Raw genomic sequence first — 14266 nt, forward strand, 5'->3', positions numbered from 1 at the left:
TCTAACATCTATGATGAACATATGCAGACTCAAGTGACGAATGAAACTTTGTACCAAGGCCAGGATTCGAACCCAGGTCTCCAGCTTATTAGTCATATGCGCTAACCACTACGCCACCCTGGCACAGTGACTTTGCACGACTGCACAGACTACCCCAGCACGCCTCCCTCTTCAAAGCAAATTCCCATTCCAATACAGTTGGAGAGCCTCTGTATTGCTCAGGCGTGAAAAGGAGTTTGGACTGAGGGAGGCATGGTAGTTCGTACAATTGTACAAAGCCACTGTGGCAGGATGGTGTAGTGGTTAGCGCATCTGCCTACTGAACAGGAGATCTGAGATCGAATCCCCCCCCCCCCCCTTGGTACAAATTCTTATACGTCGCTTCAGTTCTCATATATACATCATATTGTATAAACTATTTTCCCAAATATTGATCACATTCATTTATAGGTAGTAACTTGACTGTTAAGGGGCGCACATCCGAGAGGTTCGTTATTCAGTGGTCTGTTTCTTCTTGAATATTTTCGGTTATTTATAACTTCTTTAACTAAGGCCAGAGATTCGCACGTGTAAAAACGCTATGTCTCTTCATGATCATATGAAAGATCATTCATGCGCTCAGATATCATCACGTTATTGCTCACATTCAGGGCCTTTGATGCAGCGCAGCATTGTCGTTTAGTGAACGGAATTTGTGATTGGATTCTGCAGAGAGAGATCAACTAGTCGCTCATACCGGAGCAAACGATAGGTTGAAACGTTATTTCAGGAGTACCACAAGTAAGTGCGATAGAATAGTTATTGTTTACAATATACGAGTGTATAAATGATTTAGTGGAGTACGTCAGTTGTCTATAAGCGTATTGCAGGAAGACCACCAGATTGTCACTGGGCCAACTCATAACACAAAAACCACATTACGGCCGCATTTTTCCCTTTCTACGGAGACGGCGAACGTCGGAGACAGCTATGACTATCATGGGTGTGCAAAACTTGTCGCATGCTACTTCTTCCACATAGATGAATGGAGGGTATGAAGCTACACACTTACAATTTTTTATTGTACTGTACTAGCTTGGTAATTTCCAAAGGAGGGGGAGAAGAAGATGGCTAACGGCTAAATCATGAAATAAAATAGTTATTTCGAAAATAAAACACCGTGCAGAGGAAAGTAACGATCCTAAAAAGCACACAGCAGTTGTATGTAGGACCATACAGACGAAATGCTGTTCTCTGCCTGCGCTAATATACTTTTTGTGTCCTCTCTGTTTCGTCCGTAACGTTTTATTTTGCTTCCAGGATAACATAATTCCTTACCTTCGTCTACTTTGTGAACATCAACTTTGATGTTAATTTTAGCAACAATCTCATTTCTGCTCCTCGTCATTTCTTTCTTTTTTCTTCGGTGAACAAGTTGGCTGTTGTCTGTTTGTCCGAGTCCTAGAATATAGAAATGACCACAACGTCCCTCTAGGCGGTTGTTCAGCGTATTTATTTACGAAGACGATTACGGTCTGTTATGACAATCTCAAATGACAGCTCCTCCGATCTCACTATAAAGCCCGACAGTGCATAAGCGTTTCTTTTAGGATTACAATTCCCTCATGTCAACGAAGTTTAATTAATCCATATGAATTTAAAATCGTTACAGTAAAGATCGCAGGACTTCGTATCATAATTCCTATCGAATTATTGTCATCTGATCACATAATTTTCACTGCATCCATCAAGTGTTTCAACAGTATCGGTACTGTTATTATCTTACTTTATTATTTCGCTTCGGTGCAAAACTGCTTTCACCAAGAAACATTCAAAAACAAAAGAATGACATGTGTGAAACTTAGTACGATTGTAGTTCCTGTTAACTATTAATGTGTTACTGCATATCGTTAATGACTTATTTACAATTTTCAAAATATTTTACTTTCTGTACTTACCGATAGCTACAGAGATCATACAAACTATGGGCACCACAAGCAAATAAACTTATCGACTGCCTAGTTAATTCGGCCAACGAATTTTCTTATATACAAATAATTCTGTTCTTGATAGGTAAGACAAAGAGTTTTTTAAACTGTGTATTTGTTCTTGTTATGTACACGCGATGGTTTACTTTGTTCTTTCTGCTGTCTATGTTTTCCTACGCTCAGAAACGTATACAAAGGTCTGACAACGGTGCTGACAACGTAGGAAGATGGTAAGTGATGGTGCAATACTTGTTTTTGTTTGCTCAGATGGCGTGACGGCTTCCTTCATTTCACGCAAATATGCATTAAAATGATTACCGATCCACGTAGATGAATAATTGGCTGAAATGAAACGACTTTTCTGAAAAATGCAAATAAATTTGGAGCTGTAATTCCGTCACAGTGTGACATTTGACAGATCATGCATCGCTGGACTTCATAGTGAGATAGGAATAGCTATCACTTGAGAATGACTTTTTTGTTTTGGTTTAATAAACAATACTGCCAATAACTTGATACAACTATAAATCATATACACAGAGAAATCAGAATTTAAAATTTGGAACAATGATTTAAAATTATTTTACCATGTCTACATAGATAAAGTACGTATTGTTACGACCAGACAATCCATAACTGAGGATTCTTTGATTACTCTGGGAGATGGTTGATTGGAAATACAACATATGAAAAATTAGTTCATATTAAAAGAATGATACAAAGATGTCATTAACTTTATGCAATCCACTGCCACAGTAAGAAGCCGAATATTTACAGCTGTCTTTGAACAGTAAGGCATCAATTGATGCACACAATTACAAACTCTTCTCTTGAAGTGCAGGTACAACATTTAGAAAAGTACAGTCCCTGACCTGAGTAGCACCAGTGTCCTAACAACGCTAATGATGCTGACTGCTATAACTGGGAGGTCAAAAACTGAGCAGAGTAAATGCTTGCTTGTTTCTACATCGCCTCCTGTGCGACGGCGTGCGGTTTTGAGAGGGAGGGTGTGTCTTCCATGCGTCGTTGCGGATTGCAGCGAGACATAGCTAATGTTGTGGTATCGATACGCGTTGCCGACTTTGGTGTGGCACCACGACCTTTGGACGGTATGACTCATATAGCTAAGGGAACTTGACTTATTCGTAAAGGACCAAAAAAAGGCAGTAAAAAGTACTCAACATGGACGAGGAAGCGTGCACCTGGAGGTAAGAGTGTTTTTGCAACCACTGTTAGCACAAAAAAATTGATATATACGGCACATGAATGGTAGAAGAAATCGAAACTGCGACCGTGGATAAATAGAATTAAGAACACTCCAGGCGGACAATGTTGTCAATGTTTAGTCCAGATAAGAATATCAACACCTATAAAAAGCACAGGTTGCTATTCATCGTACAGGTGACACGCTGAGTTGCAAACATCCGCAGCGAAATGGTTGTTACACACTAAGCTTTCAGCAAAAGTCCTCTTCAGAAAAGAAAGGGAAACACAAATGCACTAACTCAAACATGACCGCTATCCACAGCTGCTTTAGCCGGACGCCGGTCTTGTGTGAATGTACGAGTGGGTTTTCCTTTCTAATCTCAAGAAGATTTCGGCTGGAAGCTGAGTATGTAACAGCCTTTTCGCTGTGGCTGTCTGCAACGAACGTGTCATCTGAACGGTGAGTAGAGATCTATCCTTTTCGCAATTGTTAAAATAATGTTAAGCTTATTCGCGGACTGGGGTAACTAATTGTGGCTCCCTAATGATAACCTAACAGCCTGAAATACGGTACGCAGTAAATAAACACATCTAGAACAACCAGTCTGTGTCCTTTAACTTCTATGATTCACTAACGTAAAATAACTATATGCCATCACAAAATATAATTATCATCCAACGAACTGAAACACACTAAATAAAATACGTGAAATTCCTGGTGTGATTTAATATGACGACTAACTGACAGGAGCGGCTCGAATGAACAAACTGAGAGGACTTGTCTCTCAATTTTTTGGTTTTATATCAACAACAAATGCGGCAATCGATACACGTCATCAATAAGCTTATGACAGAAACGAGTAAGCTTAATCCACTCTGATAATCGAGCTCAATAGAGTGCTGTTTGTAACGCCAGTATAAACCGGGATGTACCGTTATTTTCGCGTACCTTATCGGGGGCGGATAAAAAAGGACGCCGCGGACGCCGCAATGGAAAAACCGTGTCACCGCCACCGCGCCGCAAATCGCTGAAACCGAGCTCGTCCCAGTTGCTCAGTACAAATACTGATGAATGTAATTAATGAGTAGCGCGCTGTATCGGGTGACGAGCTTAAAGCACACGATCCGCCGTCTGGGCGTACAGTGCCCGGCCGGACTGCTCTGTGCTGCGCTGTGCTGGACACGTGAAGAGAACCACGACAATGGCGCGTGGATCCCGGCCGGTCGAACGTGCGGCCGGCGAAGAATCGGTCGCGGACTGCTCTTCTAATGCAGGGCCATTACTCGCCGCCATTGTCTATTGTCGGGTGTGACGCGTATGATTGATTTGGAGCGTTTGAGCCTTCACCGGCAGCCGCTGTCGACGTCAGCGCAAGGTGAATGGCTGCTGATGAAAATATCTGTCTGCCGCCGCCTTTGTTAATTAGTACCTCTTGTGGCGCCAGCCACCGAACGAACAATGATGCGTCGCTTCGCTGTTGCCTAATAAAGGGGCGTGCAGTGATTACCGTCCTACCTGCTCATTTTGTCCTCTGTTTCTCTGTAAGACGCCGAGGTGCTTGTTTTGGAATAACGAAATTCAATAATTACCTTCCAACATTCACGATAATGAATTCAAAACAATGCACTGCAACCTCCCTGTGTGTGTGTGTGTGTGTGTGTGTGTGTGTGTGTGTGTGTGTGCGTGTGTGCGTATGTGATTTAGCGGGCGTGTGTGATGTGTTGAGCGTGTGTGCGCGAGCACCCGTGCGAAATAGATATGGTATGTTGTCCTCTTCCTTCGACTTCTGAAAGTGGTCTGTTTTAGAGAGAGACATAATTTAACTTAACACCGTATCACGATCCACATAAGCCCTTGCACAATATGAAACCATTTCCAGAGATACAAGGTATGGCAAGTGCCAAAAATTTCCTAGGTGATTGGGGATCGAACCACCCACCGCTGGGTTTATATTCTATCCAACAAATAAACAATTTAAACAATCACGTCACAGCGTCATCTTCTATTGGCAGGGGATTTAGGCCGAATGACACGATGTTGGCTTCAGAGACCAGGCCAAAACCATTTATAAAGTGGTGTGCAGGAGGAATGGAGAAGTATCTCTCTTGAATACTACATCGTATTTAATGACAGATGGGATCATATTTCATATCCGATTTGCCAATATGTCTGGATTTATTTAAGATTTTATCATGTTTTTATGCACTTAATAGCTTGTACAACGTGTTTCACTTTTCTGTCTCAAATATCCTTATGAGAATTTCTTTTCACCAGATGCATGGAAGGAGGATAGACCGTCGGATCGCGGCGGGGTGGAGGAACATGACTTCGTAATCACGTTTTCTAACCAGGCGTATCTTCCGACATTTCGTTTTGAATGTTTCCATTGTATGTTGCTCCACGACTACAAACTGTATGAAATTCATTGTAATGATAGTTCACCACAGCACATTTTTGTATAAGTTTTTTTATTTATTGCTTCTGAGCATGGCTCATTTTCAAGCAGCACCTAAAAACGAGTCGAATTAAACTACTATCAGTACACACACACACACACACACACACACACATATATATATATATATATATATATATATATATATATATATATATATATATATACCTGAAAACGTAAGATTGACAGACGAGTGCAACAAAAGATAAGTTTACTGTGAAAGATGCAAGAATTTTAAAAAGAAGTTTCAAAATAGTTCGAAAAACTGCTGACAGGTGGTGCACTGCGCTGTGCAGGTCGCACAGAGTGCATAATTAAACTCGTCCTCTCCAAGCAGTCACTGCAGTCACAGCGTAGCTTTTTGATGTTTTCCTATCACGAATAATAATAAATTAAATAAATAAGTAATCATCTACTAACTAGTAGACTTGCTGGCTCTTTAAATGAGTTTAAACCTGCAAATTCAGTCAGTCCCTTACAAAACTTTCGTTCGTCCCTACCCAAGTAAGTCTACACATACAGGGTGGCAATTGTTGAACAACATGAAATCGTCATAACGTCTCTGCGCTCAAAGAAATTTTGCGACCGAGTTCAAGCTGATGACAACCGGTCCAACTATGCTAACAATCAAGAATGTCTTTCGCGAGTTTGAGAGAACGTGAAGTGTTGGTGATGACAGCGTTGGCAGTGTCGATCGTCCAAAAGGGGCGGAAACGCCTGAAAACATCGAGAAGACACACGCTGTGTCTCAAGCCATTCCCAGGAAATCGATCAGACGAGCTGCACAGCAGGTGAGAATCAACCGAGAGACACTGTGACAGTTTGTTGTTTCGCCAACGCTGTTGTCCATAGATGATGTTTGGTTTGTGGGGCGCTCAACAGCTCGATCATCAGCACCCATACAAAGTCCCAAATTTTCACAATACAATTACTTTTACAGTCCAATCTAGCCACTGTCACAATGATGAGGATGAAGACGAAATGATGAGGACAACACAAACACCCAGTCTCCGGGTAGAGAAAATCCCAACCCAGCCGAGAATCGAACCCAGAACCCCATGATCCAGAGGTAACAATGTCAGCCACTAGACCACTAGCTGCAGACGTTGTCCGTAGAATTGACGAACATGTCTTTGATGTGAATATCGTATCGTTTAACGACAAAGTCCACTTTCGTTGCCCGCATCTCGTGGTCGTGCGGTAGCGTTCTCGCTTTCCACGCCCGGATTCCCGGGTTAGATTTCCGGCGGGGTCAGGGATTTTCTCTGCCTCGTGATGGCTGGGTGTTGTGTGCTGTCCTTAGGTTAGTTAGGTTTAAGTAGTTCTAAGTTCTAGGGGACTTATGACCACAGCAGTTGAGTCCCACAGTGCTCAGAGCCATTTGAACCACTTTCGTTTTGGATGGGTTGGTCAATAAGCAAAACTGGCGCATCTTGGGGACTGAGAATCCGAATTTCGCGTCGAAAAGTCGCTTCATCCTCAACAGGTGCAATGTCCAGCTATGGAATAATCGCTGCGGTATTCCTTGATGGCACGGTGACTACCGGGCGGTACGTGAAGGTTTTGGAACATGATTTTGTCCCCATTATCCAAAGTGACCCTGATTTCGATAAGAGATGGTTCATGCAAGACTGAGCTTGACCTCGTCGATGCAGGAGAGTGTTGGTGTCCTGGAGGAGCCCTTCGGGGACAGCCTTCTGCCTTTGGGGTACGCAGAGACCAGTGGCGTGGGTCTCGATTGGCCGCCACATTATTCGGATCTGAATACAAGAGACTCTTTTTTGTGGGGCTACATTAACGACAAGGTGTACGGCAATAACGCCAAAACCATTGCTGAGTTGAAAACATCCACTGAGGAGGTCATCGACGGCATCAATGTTCCGGCACTTCACGATTCGTCTGCGTCACATCATCACCAATGATGGCAGGTAAATCGAACGTGTTATTACCTAAATCCGAATATCTCTAGTGACGTTTACATGTTGTATAAAGTGTGTGTACTCCGTAGTCTGTAACTAATTTTCGTTTTCTGTTCATATAGCTCAATAATTGTCACCCTGTGGCTTTGGTAAGGAGAAAAGACAGCGCTTTCAGTGTTTCTAAGATCTGACGGGGCAGATAATCTGAGGAAAATTATACAGCTGCTGGCGCCCACTTCCTTTCACGGGCCCTGCTGTTGCAGCCCGAAGACACGGGCCGCCCCCAAGACGGGCAGCCAGACGGTGCTCACCTTTATTTCGGGCTGTCGCGCCCCGTAATAAACTCACGCCCACGGAGACGGCCGCAGCAGAGGGGTGACCCTACGCCGCCTCGCGGGTAAACAATGGCCAGATACGGCGCGACGGTAATTACGGTCTTTCCTTCTGCGCGTCCCGTCCCGCCCTGTCTGGTAGGAAGGCCGCCCCACGGGGACAGGTGCATTACGAGATACGGCCCTCTGTGGGGCCACCTGACAAGGCGGCGCGACGGACCCAAAAGTAACAACCTGCAGGCCGAGGACGCCGGGGTGGAAACCGAGATGGGAATCGCGTCACATCTCCACCAGCAGAACAACTTCTGGAATAACGGCTAGCTTAAATCAAACACAGGCTCCCTGTATGTATGTCTGTCTGTCTGTCTGTCTGTCTCTCTCTCTCTCTCTCTCTCTCTCTCTCTCTCTCTCTCTCTCTCTCTCCCCCCCCCCTCCCCTCTGATTTATATTTATGATGAAGAACTCCGCAGTAAAATGTTGGAAATTGTTCAGGGATATTTTCTTCGTATTTTGGTAAATGAAGCCACAGGACCGTACAAAGGGTGTTGTGAGATAGACACAGAGGAGCACCCCCTCCCCTCATAAAGAGAGACCGCGTAGCAAGTATTAACATGGAGACGTAAGTGAGTTCTCTTATCCATCGAGTCCTATCTTCTGCCACTGCAAATAAGTCTTTCCCTCAACTCGTGACTGTCTGCGCACGCTGTTGTCACAGTGTCATTTCGTCCAAGTAGCGCCATTAAGAACCGGCAACTATTGCTTTAACAATTTGGGGCTGGAGTGTGCCACTCAACTATTGTCATTGTATCAACAGTCTGTTCTCTTCTCTCCTATTGTCGTTCCTCGTTGTTCCTGCGGTAGTACCCCTCCTTGTGACGGCACAATAAAAGTGGTCGTGCTTTCGATTTAGACTCAAATGGTTCAAATGGCTCTGAGCACTATGGGACTTAACTTCTGAGGTCATCAGTCCCCCTAGAACTTGGAACTACTTAAACCTAACTAACCTAAGGACATCACACACATCCATGCACGAGGCAGGATTCGAACCTGCGACCATATCGGTCGCGCGGTTCCAGACTGAAGCGCCTAGAACCGCTCGGCCACCTCGGCCGGCCCACCATTATATAGACATATACCGTGTCATTAGCCATCGGCTGCATTGCACAAGCGTTTGGTGTCGTAAAGTCATTGAAAGTAGGCTTCATTACCAAAACTATTTTTGTTCTTTACTAAACGCTTTATTAATTGTTTGCCGGCTGCTGTAGCCGAGCGGTTCTAGGCGCTTCAGCCCGGAACCGCGGGTCTGCTACGGTCGCAGGTTCGAATCCTGCCTCGGGCATGGGTGTGTGTGATATCCCTAGGTTAGTTAAGTTTAAGTAGTTCTAAGTACTAGGGGACTGATGACCTCAGAAGTTAAGTCCCATAGTGCTCAGAGCCATTTTAACCATTTGAGCCTAAATCGAAAGCACGACCACTTTTATTCTGCCATCACATGGATGGGTACTATCCCAGGTACAACGAGGAACGACAAGGAACGGGGTCCTATCCCTATTGAAACTTCTGCTTTTGCTTTAGCTGGCTCACCATTAACGAACATACAACGTAATAAAACACAAACCTCAACAAATTTGCAAAAACAATACAACGTATTACCAATCTTCATACATTTGCGTTTTGTTGCTTACTAGAACTAACCCCAACAAAAATACAGCTGGTGCTTTCTCTAAGCACAATGAAAAAGGAATGTTGCAAAGACGAGTGAATGATTCCTCAACCTGAAAGCAGATCAGCTACATTGACCAGTAAGGCAGTTTCCCGACGAGGACGTAACAGAATGTCTCCATTACAGAATGGCTCTGTCACTCAATTTGGAAACAAGAAATAATCCAGAAATTTATATTTGAAAATAGTGTGCTTTAACGACCTGCCATTTTGAAATTGGATCTCATTTTTCCTGTGGCGGACTGTTTCACTAATTTACATGTCACACTCACAGACTGTCACATTCATTTTCTTTCTTGCGAGGTAAGTTTTCGGTTCATAGATCTAGCACGTATACGGATCCAAAAAATACACAGGCAGTAACGTACATTTTTAAATCGAAAAACACTACTTTTAAATATTAGTTTCACCTTTTAAAAAGATGAGATATGTACATGAATTTACAGTAGATGTCGAAGGGGAGGAGAACTGGAGTACAATGTGAAAAAAAAACCGCTACTGATGCGCGTTGGTAGCTTATAAACAAATGAATTCTACAGCCACAAATAACATAATCGTGTATCTTTGCTACAGCTGACCACTTCATCTGTCGAATCCCTAAGGAGGTCCGTCATCAGAATCATATTGGTGTAGAATTTTAAAAGAGTTTGGTCATTCAGGTAGGTACGAGGGGTAGCTGAATCTTTTTTCCCCATAAATATGCAATTATTCTTTCATGGTTCCTTTGAAAGGGCACGGTCTACTTTCCTCCCCATCCTATGGAACCGATGACCTCGTTGTTTGGTCCCCTCCCCTCCCAAATCAATCAGCCAACCAACTACGGTCAACAGATTTCAGCAGGAGTAATTTGCAACTGTGAGAAAGTAATGTAGAATAAGAGGATACTTACCGATATAGTAGCTGAAAAACCCTGTTCAGCTCAGCGTCTTCTGAAAAACAGAGATAATAACATTAATGATAACGATCGTAATGGACAACCGAAAAACTTACATTTTACAGATGATTTGTTGATGACTAGCTCCTCTCGCATCAATAAAGTCATAAAATGAGAGAAACGATATTTTCGTTTGCGTTTTCCTGGCCGGTCTTCGATGAATGAATTACATACATTTACTGTTTGTGGTTTACAGTTATATAATAACACACACATCATACAAAACATAAGGTCATGTGAAATAACTGATATTAAATTTTCTTAACAGAAGCGCTGTATAACTTACCTGGCACACCCAGCATAAACATAAACATCGCAAAGTGTGTACTTCACAGAATAAGTATTTCAGCATACGGTAACATCTCAATATGGAATCGTGCAGCCCAAAATAAGCATGTGAAATTAATTCTGGTGAAGTTTTGTGAATAAGAAACGTTTTACTGATCGTCGTCGTCGCCGCCACCGACGACGACGACGACGACGACGACGACGACGACGACGACGACGATGATGAAGAGGACGGTGATGGGGGGTGATGGTGGTGGTGACGGTGGTCTGTGCTAATGCAGGTTTATCACTACAGATTTCGTATACTCCTGCCTTCCCAGTTTTCGCTATTCTCCTCGTAGTTGCACACGATGCATCTGTCGACGATCTTGCTGCAGTGTAACACCAAATCCCGTCATATCACCGAAGTTAAGCGCTGTTTGGCCTCGCTAGATCTTGGATGGTTGACTGTCTGGGGCTGCCGAGCGCTGTTGGCAAGCAGAGTGCACTTAGCCCTGAGGAGCTGCTTGACTGAGAAGTAGAGACTCCGTTCACGAAAACTGAAAAGGTCGGGGAGAGCGGTGTGCTGACCACAGGCCCCTCCATATCCAGATCCAGTGACGCCTGTCGACTGGCGATGACGCAGTGGTCGGTCGGTATCGTTGGGACTTCCGAGGACTGCACGAACGCAGTCATTTGAAGGATTTATCTTGGATCGTCAGCTAGGAGATATTTCTTTCTTCCACTCATCTTCTTCCCAGTCACTGGTTCCTCTAACGCATCCATTAAGCAATCTCTTCTCATTCAGTGTCCTAGCCAGTTTCTTTCCTCCGCTTAATTGCTTACAGTATTCGTCTTTTCTCGTTTATCCTGCGTAACACAATCATATTCGTTATTTAATTTGCGCATTCCACACATCCTATTCTTCGTCAAAGACACATCTCGAAAGTTTCTAAGCATTTCCCCTCTCCCATCGCAGTGGGGGACCGTTTAAGGTCCAAGCGACCAAGTCGCGCCTACGTGGGAAAGGGCACTAGGGGCGCCTGAGTGTATGATATGTACACAGTGCGTCCCATAACGATAACTAAAAACTGACACGGGTAAAAGCGTAAATGATAAGTCGCTTGTGTGGAAAAATGTTATCGAACCGGATCGGCAGTGGCCGCACTGTTCATGTTTCGATGCCTTACAGGGCAAGAATCGGGGGGGGGGGGGGGGGGGAGGGGGGGAACCTCTAGCATTTTCCCTTACTGTTTTTTTAACGGACTTCAGAAAACACTCCTCCTTTAAAACATTCCTTTTGTAATAACTATCCTTGTTTTTATTCATGATTACATATCGTGTTACTGGCTACCTTCATCCGAGGTACCTGAAATTATTAACAATTTACATTAAGCCATTACAAATTTTCTTTTCTTTCCTCTTAATGTTGTAACAACTTTTGCTTTAGTCTTCTTCACATTTTTTTTCATCCCGTATACTTCGCAGCTGCTGTTAAGTTCTTGTAATATCTTATTAACTGCTTTTTTATTTTCACTTATAAATATTATCATGTAGCCTTATTCGCTGTAGATGACAAATTTGTATGAAGAGGTATATTAGACATAGATGACAGCATCGTAGACAGCGGCGGCTGCACGCCATTCGTAAGTGTACGCTCAGAAAGGACAAAGCATAGCCCTATTTATCCCAGCTTCTAACCAAGGATATGCTTGAGATCCATGTTTATTAGGTATGGTACGAATATTCGCCGCACCTCTCTCTTCATTCTGGTGATCCACCAGTTCTCACAGTTAGTGTCTAGTACGCAATGGCATCAACATAGTATTGAAGACAAAGCGAACGATGAGCCAATGTGCAGGGTTGTCCCTCTGAGCTGACTTCTCAGAGAGAAACCACAGAATACCTCTGAAGATGAACAAGAGCACCCATGGTTCGTCTCTCCGGTACTACAAAGAAATTTTCTGGTATTCACTCTATGTATGTTGCTCTCACCCGCTGCCGGAAAAAAAAAAGATTTAAGACGTAGCCTCTAACGGAAGTTTGAAGACAGCAACTGTAAAGTTAAGGCTACGTATCGCTTTGCTAATAAACGCAGATTAACAAGCAACAGTTCTTGCCTCTTTTTAATCGTGCGGTAGTTAGGATCTGTCAGATAAGTGAAATCGATTGTGAAGGTACGATAGTTTCTGATCGCTTGGATAAATAAATTAGTATTTATCAGAAAAAGTAGACGACTGCCCTCGTCTCTTAAATAGTTATGTGGAACGAAATGTACGTGTGCTTTGTTTCCATTCCTGGCATAAATATTTGTATTACCTGGGGGCAACAGCAAGCTTAAGCAATGAGAATAAAGAATGATAGGCCAAAGTTGTGGCCAGATCGTAAAGAATTATCATCTAGTGTCCAGAATATTATTTATTCTTCCCTTAATTATTCTGCGTCTCATAACAGAGGTTTTCTCCCTATCGCGTCGTAAAGCTGTACGAAAGTGTTGTAGAAACAATAATTGTCCAAGCTTTTCTTCGTATCAGTGCTCGGTTGGTGTGCTAACAGCAACTAATGTTTCTCCTCATAAGCTTTTTCATTTTGTGGGCGGCTTTTGTCTTTACAAATCTTTAGTTTACGGCACGTAAGACTATAAGCAAACAGTCGGTGTGCTGTTGAGTACCTGACAAATGTCGCGAATGCAGCGTGCACCGTATGTCACCACTTCCCTTACCCAGAAGTCACAAAACGTAGATTTACATTAATGGAACTGTTTCCTTTATTCCTCTTCCACCACGGCCTCTCTTCCATCTTCGAGACAGACTGTCCAATTATTTCTGACGTATCGAAGGAAATAATTCCTTTCAGGGAAACTCACGCGGAAAGCTGAATTGATTGCTTATTTCCCGTGAAGGAAACTAAATAACGCGAAATCCGCGCTGCAGCCGTATCGGCTTATCGACTCGACGGTAGCGGAGGCGCTCCGCCTGGCGCAAATATACTGGCGTGCGCGGGTCTGGCGACGCGAGGCTGGCGCCAGCGGGCCGCCGCTTGTTACCGCGGCCTGTGGTCCCAATGTTAAGAGCTCCCTAACATTTGTTACACGCCACCGCGGAGAGGACAGGCGACATTAAAATGTCCGCCGCACCTAACCCGATTCTCACTGTGAGAGTTTTACTCCATTAACGCTTTGACAAATTTAATGTAGAATGAAGACAATCGATGTAACGTTTCCAGACAGCGGGACGATGCAGAGTTAGATCCGGCTAGGAACACGTCATCGAATGATATGTATCGATTCCTAGAGGTGTCGATACAATGATAAAAATATTAGTTTATATAGGCACCAATTTCTTCATCTCTGACTTTATCATCCATCTATAAGACAAGTAGTCGATTTTCACAAATTTAAAATAGGATAATACAAGAGTTAAATCAAGTAATGTTGTTTCTGGACATTACAGTATATATATAT

Source organism: Schistocerca piceifrons, chromosome 1 (genome assembly GCF_021461385.2).
Source record: "Schistocerca piceifrons isolate TAMUIC-IGC-003096 chromosome 1, iqSchPice1.1, whole genome shotgun sequence".
Taxonomy (NCBI): Eukaryota; Metazoa; Arthropoda; class Insecta; order Orthoptera; family Acrididae; genus Schistocerca; species Schistocerca piceifrons.